At 37.1% G+C, this 15,430-nt stretch overlaps 1 pseudogene; it reads right to left on the bottom strand.

The window, feature by feature from the left end:
• Nucleotides 1-13,611: 13,611 nt before the first annotated feature.
• LOC115527542 lies at nt 13,612-14,799 on the bottom strand (annotated as a pseudogene).
• Between the last annotated feature and the right edge of the window lie 631 nt (nt 14,800-15,430).

Here is a 15,430-nt window from a genome sequence, read left to right as displayed (position 1 = left end):
CTGTTGTGTATTTGGCACAGCACATATCAAGTGTTTGATAGTAATGTGGGCCTCACGGCTGCAGAATTGGACAGTACCCACTGGCCTGGAGAACTAACACGCCTAGATATCCAGCATTTGTTAAAGAATATGTGTGGTTTTCCATCCTTGTGTGAATGCTCCAAGCCTTTTGCTTTTAAATCAAGGAACTTTAGAACTAGACCTTTAGAGATTCCTTCCTCCCATTAGAGATGGGGAACTTTGACTACAAGAGGGGAAATGTTAGTTTTCTACATTGTCCTACTCAAGGTTATAAGAGGTGGCAGAGCTGGGCCTGGACTCCTGTTCTTCTCAAGTGAGTGCCCTTTTCAAATATTCATGCTGATCTAGAGATTTGAAAACATTTTCTGTGATATAAACTGCATCATTTTATTTCTGAACACACCAAATGATCATATGCAATACTCTTTGACATAAATGGGTATAATTTCCAGAGTTTGGCATCAAACAATTGATCACATTTTAGGTACCATTGTAACAGGAAATCTTCATTCAGACCTTATTTAATTAAATCATTTAATCTAAATCACTCTGAAATCTTCTTAAGAACTTCAGCTTTAGCTTAAGATACGAAACTATTCATTTTCTTTCCTGGATTTTACATTCCAAGATGTTAAAAATTCAAATGTCTCCCACACACCTGTAGAGTACGTGGTCACCTTGTTCACATTCCTTTCTCTCTCAAATGACGGGAAGAAGGCTAGCAGCTGCTTGTGGGATGGCAAAATATTGATTAACGGTGTCTATAGGAAATCAGCTCAAGACAATTAATTTTTACAGCAGCAGTTCTGTATTTTCAAGCATTCTATTAAAATTACGCATTTTAATTGATGCTGCTGGGAATTAGGAGCCAAGACCAGTTTGCCAAAAAGAGAAAGCAGGACACAACTGTGTTGCATATTCATATTGACTTTCTCCTTAATAATTCAGTGGGGAGGGGAAATCAGAGTTGTGATCTATCAAACCCACTATAGATGAAAATTTATTGCCGTTTCCTTTTATTTTTAAGTCACGTGCATTAGGGATTGTGTTCTAAGATAATGAATCGTTTCTTCTGCCCACTGAGATACAGTGTCTATTTCGTCTATCTTCCACTTTTGAACCTCTAGGGGCAAATAATACAGAGTCCCTGTGCTGCGATATTCTTGCTGATTTAATTCTCTTTTAGTATCTATTTGCATCTCTAGAACACTAGCGAACATGGCTTCCCTGACATCTTCCCTGTGCAGTGTCTGGGAAATGAGACTGAAGAGAGACTTCCATAACCGCTGTGCACATCTCCAGGCACTAACCAGAATATGTTATAGAAAGGTCAGATTGAATGTGGATTCTAGGAGCACTAATTTCTTTGGCTTAGAGAAGAATTATTTTTCTTTGTTTTAAAGTCTTCATTTTAATACCTCCAGCAAACCAGGAAGAAATATATCTCTTAAAAATGGTGGAAGTGAGGACACCTGGGTGGCTCAGTCAGTTGAGCATCCAACTCTTGATTTTGGCTCAGGTCACGATCCCAGGGATTGAGTTCCCTGTTGGGCTCCATGCTGGGTGTGGAGCCTGCTTGTGACTCTCTCTCCGTCTCCTTCTACCCCTCTCCCCGACTTGCGCACATGCTCTCTCTCTCAAGTAAAAAAATAAAAATTAAAAAAATTAAAAAGGATGGTGGAAGTGGGTTAAAATCCTGAATGCTATTGCTGAAATAAAAATGTCTTTATTTTGAGTTGGGTGTTTCAGTTAGTTGTTTTAGATTCCAAGGTTTGTTTTTACCTTTCAAAATTGATAACTACTCATCATTCATTGATTCTTTTTTTATTGATGTATGATTGATGTACACTATTCTATTAGTTTCAGGTGTATATCATAGTGATTTGATATTTTTATACATTGTGAAGTGATCCCATGATAAGTCTAGTTAGCATCTGTAACATACAAAGTTATCACAATATTATTGCGTCTATTCCCTATGCTTCTCCATGACTTATTTATTTTATAACTGGAAACTTGTACCTCTTAATGCCTTTCACTGATTTCCCCTGCTCCCACCTCCTCCCCTCTGTACTAACCAACAGCTTATTTTCTGTATCTATGCATCTGTTTCTTTTTTGTTTTGTTTGTTCATTTGTTTTGTTTTGTTTTAGATTCCAAATGTAAGTGAAGTCATATGGTATTTTTCTTTCTCTGACTTATTTCACTTAGCATAATACTCTTTAGATCACAAGTGGAAAGATTTCATTCTTTTTTTATAGCTGGGTAATATTGCATTGCATATGTATTCCACCTCTTTATCCATTAATCTATTGATGGACAGTTGGGTTGCTTTCATATCTTGGTTATTGTAAATAATGCTGCAGTGAACATTGATTCTTCATTTGAAAGGTGCCCTCTGGTCTCAGTGAGATTGGAAATAGGGGATGGATAAGAAATGTAACTGAAGGAATAAGCTTTGGATATCTGGCAGTTTGGAGTGTGTGTGTATTCAGAGGCTAGTCAGGATGGAGTTGAGGCTTCAGGCTGTGGAGTCTTATGGATAGGAGTCCAACCGTTGCCAGCTCTGTGATCGTGGGCAAAGTACTTAGCTCCTTGAACTCAGTTTCTTCATTTGTAAAATTGAGATCATCTTAGACACCATCTTAAAATGGTTTTGGTTTAATGAGAAAATACATGTAAAACTTCTGGTATGTTCTGAATGTCCAATAAACATTAATGACTATCATCATGATTGCAGTTCTCACTGAGTCAAAGTGGCTTTATCCCAGTGTAAAGCAATTGATATTTGTAAACTGTAAGAACTGTGTATTTTTGATATATTACTATGCAATGCAGGTCTTTACCATTTTTTCATTGTCTTAATTGAATTTATTTTTCATACTCATATATATTTGAGTTTTGAATGTATATAGTATTTGAAAATAATAAAACCATCTTTTAAAATGATTAAAAACATGGCTTTCCCTTGACTCCTTGGCTTTCCCATCCCCAAATTTCTGAGATTTTTAAGAGAGTGTATTGTGATTTTGTGTCATCTGAGAATGACAGCCCTAATATAATTGCAATATAAGGGTCAAGGCAGAATGTCACAAATTCGTTGTTGTCTGCAGTCTCAGTCTAAGATTCTATCTGCACAATACCATGACAACCAGTTAGAAAGAGAAAAATTTAGTTAATCGTGCAGTTATTTTAGCTACATGAAGCCAAACAACTGGTTTCAATCTTATTTTCTTCTGCTTCATTGATCGATTGAGATTCAACCTGTAGTTCTGACATCACGTGTGTGACCTAAATCACATTCTTGTACATTCTGGAAATGGCTTTAATTGAGTATTTAATGGATTATTTGCTCCATTCGAAAGACCTTTCTTTGCACGTACGCATGTGAGGAGAATTGTAATCCAGTGATTATGTGTGCTTGGAGGGGGCTGTGCTTGTGTTGGGGCTTTCTTTTTCCTATGGTTGAATGGGGGTGGGTGATTTTAGGTCAGGCTCTGCAGAGTAGTTTCATGCCAGTGAAAGCCTGTTTCAATGATGGCCGTTCATGCATGATTTATTTCTTGTTTGTAGTTCTCCCAGGATCTACCCACAACTATTTGCTATATATTGTGTCAGATAGGAATGAGTGTTCTGAAGTTAGAAAGACTCTTCTAAGTTTAAGAGGAAAGACTCTTAGGCAAGACATGTCACTTCCCTAAACTTCTGCTTCTTCATCAGTAAAGTGGTTTTTTAGTTAGAAGGAAATTAGGCAATGCAGTGGCTATTTTTATGTCTTCTGTGCTCATACCAATGGCCTTAGTATGTTGGACACACACACACACCTTATTTTCCCATTAATTTTTCCTACTGATGAAAACCTTTTAAAAACTCTTCCATTCCAAAGGATATGGAAGCTGCTAATAGTGTCTGGCATATGATTTTTGGTTAAAAAAATGTTCATCTATTTTTCTTGTACTAGAGATTTGGGTTCCAAGAAGAGGTCCACAGGGACCTTCTGATCTTGTGTGAAAGACCATGTGAGAAAAGTTCTTGGAGATGGGCTGGTGTTTCCTCTCCCTGCAGCTCCAGGACTTGGTGGCAATGACAAATGGCTACTCGACGTGGTTTTCCAAAGTCTTCTTTAAAACAAGCCAAAGATTTCCTGTTTGATTTGGCTGTTTACTGTGATTCTTACATGAAAAGAAAGGTTTGGCAAGAAGAGATTTCAGAATTTTGCCACAAGGGAGCTTCCAAGAGTCAGTGTGTCACTGGGCAGTCATTCAATCTGCCGGAGCAACATCACTGAAACTCAGCTTGAATAGTCCCCACTTCTCTGCGGACCGCATCTCTGAGAACAGCTTTTTAGACTCACACGTGGGTTGCAAGCGCATTCACATCCTTAAAACTGTTTTAACTTTTATTTTGGAATCATTTCAGACTTACAGGAAAGCTACAAAAATAGCACAGTTTTTCCCACAATAACATTGTATATAACCATGGAGAATTCCATTCTTATTAATTCAATGCCTATGATAAACCTTGAAATTTTTTTGATAATAATATTCTTCATTCTTTTCAAAATCCTATGACTAGGTGGAATGAATATTTTCTTCATATTTATGAATGAGGAAATTGAGACATAGGTCACAGAGCCAGCTAGGGCTGAGTCAGAACTGAACTTGGTATACTTGACTCCTTACCCTGACATCTTCTAATCAAAATTTATTATTTTTTATTAAGAGGTAGATATAAATAAGTGTTCAGAGTAATGTGAATCATCACTTTGGTTGTTGGTAGGCTAATAAAATGCTGGATGCATCCACATACTCCCACTAACATTTAGTTCACTCCCCTCCTCTAAATATCTCTAGAACCTATTTCCTGCTTCAAATACTACAACTGCTAGCTGGAATATATATCTTCTCCTTCCTTTACCTGTACTTTCACACAAATTCCTTATTCATCTCCCTGACTCCACACTGTTGTCAGAGAAATCATTCTAAACCACACAACAAAACATGTCATTCTTCTGTTTAAACTCCTTCAGCGGGCTCTTTTGTACTGTCTACTCATACCATACAGGGCATTAAACATCCATCATCACCTTCAATCCACACAACAACTGTACAGAGTAGGCATTTTGTGATTACGTTAATTTGATAGGTTTATGCTTTGAGATCATGTAGAAGCTAAATGGTTGAGCCAGAATTTGAACTAGAGAGTGTCAGATTACTCAGGTTTCCTGAGGCAGTCAGCTCAGATTCTGGCTTGACTTTAGATTGTCTTTATATCAGCTTGGTTCTTTGTACCCTGTGCTTAGCTACACCAAACTTCTTCCCCTACTTTTTTCTTCATACCACCATGCTTGTTCAAATATGGGGCTGTCTCTCTCTGAAAGGATCTTCCATGTCTTCTCTGTTTAGCCAGACCTAGCTCAAATTCACAGTGGCATGCCAGGGGTGGTGGTGGTGATGGTGGGGACAGTTCACCTGGGTGTGGTCAGAAGCCAGTGCATTGGTTGTAGACTGTTTAACACAAAACAAAACTGACTAAAAGTTGCCTGCTTTTATTAGTACCATGTGCCAGCAATTGTAGTGTTAGTGACAAGACTCCATTCTGTGGCATACTCCCTGGCAAATTTATCACCTGTTTTGTTTTTCCCAGCTTTATTGAGATATGATTGATAATTCAATAAGCATTATGTATCTCATTACAACACCGTGCGAGTTTAAGGTATATATCATGTTGATTTGATACATATATATTACAATATGATTATCACCTTAGTGTTAGCTAACATCTCTTTCACATTACATAACTTCCATTTCTTTTTTTGTGGTGAGAACATTTAAGATCTACTCTCTTAGCAACATCAAGTATCTAGTACATTATTGTTATTCATAATCATAATGCTGTGCATTATATCCTCAGGATGCATTTATCCTATAACTGGAAGTTTGCACTCTTTGACCAACATCTTCCCAACTGCCCACCTCACTCCCTTCAAGACTCTGGTAACCACCATTCTACTCTGTACCTATGACTTGCACTTCTTCGATTTCATATTTAAGTAATCTCATATAGTAATTGTCTTTCTCTCTCTGACTTATTTCACTTAGCATAATGCCCTCAAGATCTACCTATTTTGTTGCAAATGGCAGGATTTTATTCTAATGGTGAAATAACATTTCATTGTATATATGTATATATAACACATTTCCTTTAACCTTTGGTGGACAGTTAGGTTGTTTCTGTATCTCGGCTATTGTGAATGATGCTAAAATGAACATGGAGTGAAGATATCTCTCTGTATCCTGTTTTCACTTCCTCTAGATATATACCCAGAAGTGGGACTACTGGATCCCATGGTAGTTCTATTTTTAATTTTTTGAGGAACCTTCATGCTTTTTCCATAGCTGTACCAATTTACATCCCCACCAACTGTGTGCAAGAATTCTCTTCTCCATTTCCTTGCCAGCATTTGTTAGCTTTTGTCTTTTTGATGATAGCCATTCTAACACGGGTGAGATGATATCTCATTGTATCTTTGATTTGTATCTCCCTGAGGGTTAGTATTGTTGGGCATCTTTTTATGTGCTTGTTGGCGATTTTTATGTCTACTTTGGAAAACTGTCTGTTTAGTCCCTCTGCCCATTTTTAAGTTGGGTTGCTTTTTTTTTTTGTTACTGAATTATGTGAGTTCTTTATATATGTTGGATATTAACCTCTTACTAGACCTGCATCACAAACATTTGTGATCTGCAAATGTTTTCTCCCATTCCATAGGTTGTTTTTTCATACTGTTGATTATTTCTTTTGCTGTGCAGAAGCTTTTTAGTTTTGTGTAGAATTGCTTATTTGTTTTTGCCTTGTTGCTTGTGTTTCTGATGTCATATCTAAAAAATCCTCACCAAGACCAATGTCAAGGAGCTTTCCCCTATTCAGGAGATGTATAACTTCAGGTCATGTTTAAGTCTTCCATTCATTTTAAGTTAATTTTTGTGAGTGGTGTAAAATAGGGATCCAATTTCATTCTTCTTCATGTGGTTATTCAGTTTTCCCAGCACAATTTGTTGAACTAATATTCTACGAGGACGCTAAGAATACACAATAGAAAAAGGATAGTGTGTTGGGAAAACAGAGCCTGATGTGAAGTTCAAACTCACAGACCGTGAGATCACGACCTTTGCTGAAGTCGGATGCTTAAGCCAGCCAGGTGCCCTCCAAATAGTATTTTGATCATTATAGATTTGTAGTATAGTTTGAGATCAGAAGGTATAGTGCTTCCACCTTTGTTCTTATTTAGAATTGCTTTGGCTATATACAAATTTTAGGATTTTAGGATTGTTTACTCTATTTCTGAGAAAAATGTCACTGGAATCTTGATAGGGATTGCATTCTATCTATAGATTGCTTTGGGTAGTATGGACATTTTAACAATATTCACTCTTCCGACCCATGAACACAGAATATATTTCTATTTGTCTGTATCTTATTCAGTTTTTTGTCAAAGTGTGTAGTTTTTAGTATACAGATCTTTTACCTCTTTAAATTTATTTATAATTATTTATTATTTTTGATGCTATTGTTAATGGGGTTGTTTTCTTTTTCAGATATTTCATTGTTAGTGTATAGAAACACAACCGATTTCAGTATGTTGATTTTATATCCTGCAACTTTACTAAATTCATTGATTAGTTCTTACAGTTTTTGAGTGGAGTCTTTAGGCTTTTCCATATATACTGAGCCACTCAGGTGTCCCTGGATGCATTTTATTTCTTTAAATTTTTTTTCATTTTTTAAATTTATTTTTAAGAGAGAGGGCCAGAGTATGAGTGGTGGAGGAACAGAGACAGAGGGAGACACAGAACCTGAAGCAGGCTCCAGGCTCCAAGATGTCAGTACAGAGACCAATGTGGGGCTTGAGCCCATGAGATTATGACCTGAGCTGGCCATGAGATTATGACCTGAGCTGAAGTCAAATGCTTAACTGAGCCACCCAGGTGCCCCAATTTTATTTATTTTTTAATTGAAGTATAATTAACATACAGTGGTGTATTAGTTTCAGATGTACAATATAATAATTCAACAATTCTATACATAGTGTCCATCATGCTTAAACTCCTTTTTCTATTTCACCCATCCCCGTACTTACCTTTCTTCTGGCAACCACCAGTTTGGTCTCTATATTAAGAGTCTGTTTTTGGGGTGCTTGGTTGGCTCAGTTGGTTGAGCATCTGACTCTTGATTTCAGCTCAAGTCATGATCCCTTTGTTGTGGGGTCAAGTCCCACACTGGACTCTGTGCCTAGTATGGAGCCTGCTTAAAATTCTCTTTTTCCCTCTGCTCCTCTCCCCCCACTGACATGCTCTCTCTCTCTCAAAAAGAAAAAAGGAAAAGAAAAAAAATACTCTGGTTTCTATTTGTTTGTCTCATTTTTTTGTTCATTTGTCTGTTTGTTTTGTTTCTTAAATTCCACATATGAATGAAATCATATAGTATTATCTTTCTCTGTCTGTTTTGTTTCTGAAATTCCACATATGAATGAAATCATATAGTATTATCTTTCTCTGTCTGACTTATTTCACCTAACATTATACCCTCTAGGTCCATCCATGTTGTAAATGGCAGTATCTCATTCTTTTTAATGGCTGAGTAATATTCTATCACACACACACACACACAAACACACACACACACCACATCTTCTTTATCCATTCATCAGTCAGTGGACGCTTGTGTTGCTTCCATATCTTGACTATTATAAATTATGCTGAAATGAACATAGGAGTACATATATCTTTTTTGTTTTCTTTGGGAAAATAGTAGTGGAATTATTGCATCATATGGTATTTCTATTTTTAATATTTTGGAGAATATCCATATTCTCCCAGGTTGCATTCCCACCAACAGTGCATGAGAGTGTCTTTTTTCCACACCCTCACCAATACTTGTTGTTTCTTGTCTTTTTGATTCTAGTTATTCTGATAGGCATAATGTGATATTTCATTGTGGTTTTGGTTTGCATTTCCCTGATGATGAATGATGTTGAGCATCTTTTCATGTGTTTGTTGGCTATCTGTGTGTCTTCCTTGGAAAAACGTCTATTCAGGTCCGCTGCCCATTTTAATCAGATTATTATTATTATTAGGTGTTGCATTGTATAGGTTCTTTATATATTTTGGATGCTAGCCTCTTATTGGATATATCATTTGAAAATATCTTTTCCCATTCAGTAGGTTGCCTTGTCATTTTGTTGGTGGCTTCCTTCATTGTGCAAAAAGCTTTTTATTCTGGTATAGTCCCAAGTTTATTTTTGCTTTTGTTTCCTTTGCTTGAGGAGACATAGCTAGGAAAATGTTTCTACAGCCAATGAATGTAAAAGAAATTACTGCCTATGTTTTCTTCTAGAAGTTTTATGGTTTTAGGTCTCACATTTTAGGGCCTTTTGATTTAAAGTCCATTTGATTTTATTTTTGTGTTTGTGGTAAAAGGGTGGTCCAGTTTCATTCTTTTGCATGTTTCTTTCCAGTTTTCCCAACACCATTTCTTGACCAGACTGTCTTTTCCCCATTGCATATTTCTTGCCATTAATTGTGGGTTTATTTCTGGGCTCTCTGTTCTGTTCTATTGATCTATGTGTCTGTTTTTGTGCTGGATGACTTTTATTTCTTGTTCATGCTTGATCGTTTTAGTACAGACTTCCAGTACTCTGTTGAATAGAAGTGATGAGGGTTGGTACCCTTTTCTTGGTCTTGGTCTTAGAAGAAAGGCTCTCAACGTTTCACTGTTGGTATGATGTTAGCTGTTGGCTTGTCATATATGGCTTTCATTGTGTTGAGATATGTTCCTTCTATAACCAGTTTGTTGAGTTTTAATCACCTCTTGCTTCTGCAGTGTTTAGGGTAGATCTCTATTAGAACTGTTGGTGGGAGGGCAGGGAAGAGGGGAAAATGGGTGATGGGCATTGAAGAAGGCGCTTGTTGGGATGAGCACTTATTGTATGTAAGCGATGAATCACAGGAATCTACCCCCCAAACCAAGAGCACACTGTATACACTGTATGTTAGCCAACTTGACAATGTTATATAGATGTACTTTTTCAATGACAAAACTATCACAAACCTTTAGACAATAAATTATATCTTTAAAAAAAAAGAACTGCTGGGATATCATGTTACAGCTGCTTAATTATCTCACACAGACCACAGGCTCCTTGAGGACAATAATATTATCTTAGACATCTTGGTGTTCTCAGTGCTGAGTACAAGCCTAGAGTATTTGTATGAATGAGTTAAAAGTCCAAGGGTTATTCCTTTTATATCCTTCCTTGGAAGTACTTTCTTATTAGTAATATGTATTTATACTTTCTGTTCCAAAGAAATTTTGCGCAGGAGCATTTAGTATTTTTAAATTATATAATTGCATGTTATAACCACTGACTTAAAAAATTATGTGAAACCATTTTTAATAGTTTTTTTAATTTTAGAGAGAAAGAGAGAGCTCAGGGGAGGGAGGGAAGGAGAGAGAGAGAGAGAGAGAGAGAGAGAGAGAGAAACTTAAGCAGGTTCCACGCTCAGTGCAGAGCCTGACGTGGGGCTCAATGCCACAACCCTGGGATTGTGACCTGAGCCGATTCAAGATTCAGATGCTTTCAGGGAAATAAAAATCAAAGCCACACTGAGATACCATCTCACACCGGTCAGAGTGGCTAAAATGAACAAATCGGGAAACTATAGATGCTGGTGAGGATGTGGAGAAATGGGAAGCCTCTTGTACTGTTGGTGGGAATGCAAATTGGTACAGGCACTCTGGAAAACAGTGTGGAGCTTCCTCACAAAATTAAAAATAGAACTACCCTATGACCCAACAATAGCACTGTTAGGAATTTACCGAAGGGATGCAGGAGTGGTTTCAAAGGGACACATGCACCCTAAAGTTTGTAGCAGCCCTATCGACAATAGCCAAAGTATGGAAAGAGCACAAATGTCCATTGATGGATGAATGGATAAAGAAGATGTGGTTTATATATACAATGGATTACTACTTGGCAATGAGAAAGAATGAAATCTGGCCATTTGCAGCAACGTGGATGGAACTGGAGGGTATCATGCTAAGTGAAATGAGTCAGTCAGAGAAAGACAGGTATCATATGTTTTCACTCACATGTGGATCTTGAGAAACTTAACAGAAGACCATGGGGGAAGGGAAGGGAAAAATACAGTTACAGAGAGGGAGGGAGGCAAACCATAAGAGACTCTTAAATACAGAGAACAAACTGAGGATTGATGGGGGATGTGGCAGTGGGGAAAGTGGGTGATAGGCATTGAGGAGGACACTGTTGGGATGAGCACTGGGTTTTGTATGGAAGCCAATTTGACAATAAATTATATTAAAAAAATGATTCAGATGCTTAACTGATGGAGTCACACCCAAACGCCCCATGAAGCCATTTAAAAAAATAAAATCTGGATATTCTAAAGACTTGGAGCCTTTAGTTGAGTAGCATTAAAATGACATATTCTGGGGGCTCTTGATAGCATTATATCCATGAGTACAAGCTTTGGAGTCCAAGAGACCAGAGGCAAAGTCATGGCTATTGCCTTTCACATTACAGTGACTGTGGGCAACTTATTATCTCTGGCACTTAATTTTCTCAGTGCTGTGAAAAATAACTGTATAAATATAGATAGTGTGTCTATGTTTATTAGTAGGGTCTGGTACATAAAACTACTAATGATTATTGATTTTCAAATTTTTGACCTAATTAGGAATATTTCACATGAACATTTTTATGAGATCAAGAAGAAAAGGCAACTTCATAGTGGAGTGTTTCCATAGGTATTACCTTGATTTTGGTCCACTGAAATGTTAACCTTGCAACTGATCGTTATGCTAGGATGTTAGACCGAGGAGATAATATTTATCTTGACAATGGTTTAATACCTAAAGGCTACAAATATAAATTTTGGTAAAAGTGCTACCTTGTTCATATTGAAAATAAGGTTTACTTGGAATGACCATGGTAGAAGCCCTATTATCCGATGTGATTGGCACTGGTCAAAAAATTTGTCAGTAAATTGAAAGGGGATTCATGATTAATGATTAGTCAACATTACTAATTACCAGGGAAATGCAAATCAAAACCTCAGTGAGACATCACCTTACACCTGTCAGAATAATTAGAATAAAAGAGACATAAGTGTTGGGGAGGATGTGGAGAAAAAGGAAACCTCATTCACTGTTGGTGGGACAGTGACTGTGAAATTGGTACAGCCACTGTGAAAAACAATATGGAAGTTCCTCAAAAAATTAAAAATAGAAATACTATTTGATCTTGTAATTCTGCTACTGGGTATTTACCCAAAGAAAACAAAAACAGTAATTCAAAATGATATATGCATCACTATGTTTATTTCACCATTATTTACAGTAGCCAAGATATACAAGCATCTTAAGTATTTATGGATAAATGATTGGATATGGAGGATGTGGTACACACACACACACACACACACACACACACACACTGGAATACTACAAAGCATTAAAAAGGATGAGATTGTACCATTTCTTTTTTGCTTTGTAATCAGTATATTAAGGAGACATTCATATAGTTCAAGAGTTGCTTAATTCTGATATCCAGATTCAAGCTTGTGAACATAACTTATAAACATACAATTAAAGCTATGCATCATAATTTACTATACTACCAACATTTAAATTATGGGGTGTAAGTTAAATGGTTTAAAGTAAGCCTGTAACATACCTAAGAAACACCTTCCTAGCTCATACATGCAAATTCACTTCTCCATGCAAATGTCTCTTCACTTTAAGTTACCCTGCTCCCAAAGTCATTACTCTGAAGCTTATCATGGTACAAAGAGAAGGAAAAAAAGTGTAACCAGGACTGATTTTGTATGTATATAAAATGTAAATAAATATAAAAAATATACATAAGATATAAAATTTTATATAATATATATAAGATGGCACAGCAGAAGGGAATGTAGTTCTATAAGTGCAAGCCCTCAAATGGCAGATTATGATAAATGCTTCTTTAGCAAGGTACCTTTCCACCACTGATACCACAGGCCCAATTAATCACACAGCATGCCATCTTCAAATAACAGTTGAGGCAATAGAATAATTGCAGAAGCATCACAATCAATCCCACTGAATAGAACTACAGACCAACACTTCCCTACAAGTTAAGTTCTTCTTCTGACTGCCAATTAAACACAAGTTTTAACTTCATAGTTTGCCAATTAAGGGTCATACACTGAAATCAATACATACACCTAGCATTTCAGTCTAAACTATTTCAGGTACCTAGAGCTGAAATCAGTTACAAGGTATGGCCTAACAAATGCTAGGGGAGATTTTTTTTTTAAAAGTAGTTTTTATGAGTGTTAAACTTATCTTGCACACTGAAGTCATCATACATATGGGGCAAAGGCAGAGTTTTAATATTTGAGTTTATTCTTCATTTAACTTTTAAAACATTACAATAGTTGAATACTAAAACAAAAACAATGAGCTATGATTAAAGTCCTTCTCTCATTCACTACTGCATACAAGATGCCAGCAGGTTATTCACAGGCCCCATTAAGAGGTCTGACACTGAACACCATCCCCAGGAAGATGTTCATCATTTTCATATGCTTCTCCATTGTGATGGTGCCATCTTTCCTGATTTGGACCAAAGTCCACCAGTTCTACCTGGTCCATTTCATCAGTCTCTTCTACTTCCTTCTTCTCAGATAGGAGTTTTTCTAGCAAAGAGTTTATCAGGAGAGAGAAAGCTGCTCTCAGGAAAGTTTACCTTAATTTCGATGAATTAGTGACCCTTTTCATATTCACCCTACAATAAATTGGCACGCCTTCGTTTAGCACACTTGATATCTCCCTGCTTGACAGTCTGACCTGGATGAGAGGTGATGACAATGGTTCTGTTGTCACGAGTAGATATTGGCTTTTGAAAGCCATACAGTGCTTCAACCAGCTGTATGTCCATATACAAGAGAAGATCCTCTCCTCACCAAGTAAAAACAGCATGGCCCTTCTGATCTAAAATAATGATAATAGCTCGTGGCTCCAGTCCTGGTTCTTAGTCTCCTTCACCATGGAATGTTATTTTCTGGCCATCTTTCATGCCCTTGTCAATATGAACTTCTAGAATCTTCCTTTCTCGAATTCTCTTCCTTCTATTGCAGCTTTTACATCTATCTTTAGGACTGATCCATTCCCTAGGGTCCTGGCACTCAATGCACACAGATTGAATTTGCTGAACCATTCCAGGTCCTGTCTGATGAATTCTTATTTGCACTCTAGTACCTCAGCCATTGGGACAACATTCTACCACTCCTTTCTTACCACCTTGGCCTTCACATTTGTCGCAAATCACATTCTTCTACAGAACTGGTTTTCTTATTGCACTGTTACATAAATCTCCTAAGGTTACAGAGAGCTGATGTACAACATTTTCACCTCTCCCTTCTCTCTGCATCCTTCCTCCTCCTCCAAAAAACATATCAAAGGTGTCCATGGGAGAGTACAAACCACTGCCTCCTCCTTCTTTAATTGCCTGTTCTCCTCCTTTGTCATATAATTCCCTTTTCTTTGCATCAGAGAGCACTTCATAAGCTTGAGAAATCTGTTTAAACTTCTCTCCTTCATTTGGATTCTTGTCAGGGTGGTACTTCAAAGCCAGTTTCCTGTAAGCCTTTTTCAATTCTTCCTGGGTAGCACTGGGTTTGACCCCCAAACATCACAGTAAGTAGTTTCTTTCACCATTTTCTACAGCAGGTGAGCAGGCCAAGGTTGGTGTGAGGGAGTGGGAAGGAGCTCATTCCTGGGTGTAGTTTGGGCAGCCATGGCTCCTCCACTTCGGACCAAGCATTCTGGAAAGTTCTGCCCAAGATTGTACCATTTGGGACAACATAGATGGACAAAGAATGTGTAATGCTAAGTGAAATAAGTCAGACTAAGAAAGACAAATACCATATGATTTCAGTCATATGTGAAATCTAAAAAAAACAAATGAATGAACAAAGAAACAAAAAGCAGAATCAGATCAATGAATACAGAGAACAAACTGATGGTTGGTAGAAGGTGGACAAGATGGGTGAAAGGGAGGGAGATATAGGCTTCCAGTTATGGAATGAATAAGTCATGGGGATAAAAGGCAAAGCATAGAGAATGTCATGAGTGACATTATAACAATGTTGTATGGTGACAAATGGTAGCTACGCTTGTGGTGAGCATAGCATGATGTATAGAATTGTCCAATCACTATGCTGTACACCTGAAAGTAATGTAACAATGTATGTCAACTATACTCAAATAGGAACATAAAAGAAAGGACTCATGAAAACAATATATACATGTTTTGTTTTTTGAAATTAATTAATTAATTAATTTTTAA

The sequence above is a fragment of the Lynx canadensis genome, chromosome D2 (assembly GCF_007474595.2).
Source record: "Lynx canadensis isolate LIC74 chromosome D2, mLynCan4.pri.v2, whole genome shotgun sequence".
Taxonomy (NCBI): domain Eukaryota; kingdom Metazoa; phylum Chordata; class Mammalia; order Carnivora; family Felidae; genus Lynx; species Lynx canadensis.
This window is presented reverse-complemented; position numbering and strand designations above follow the sequence as displayed.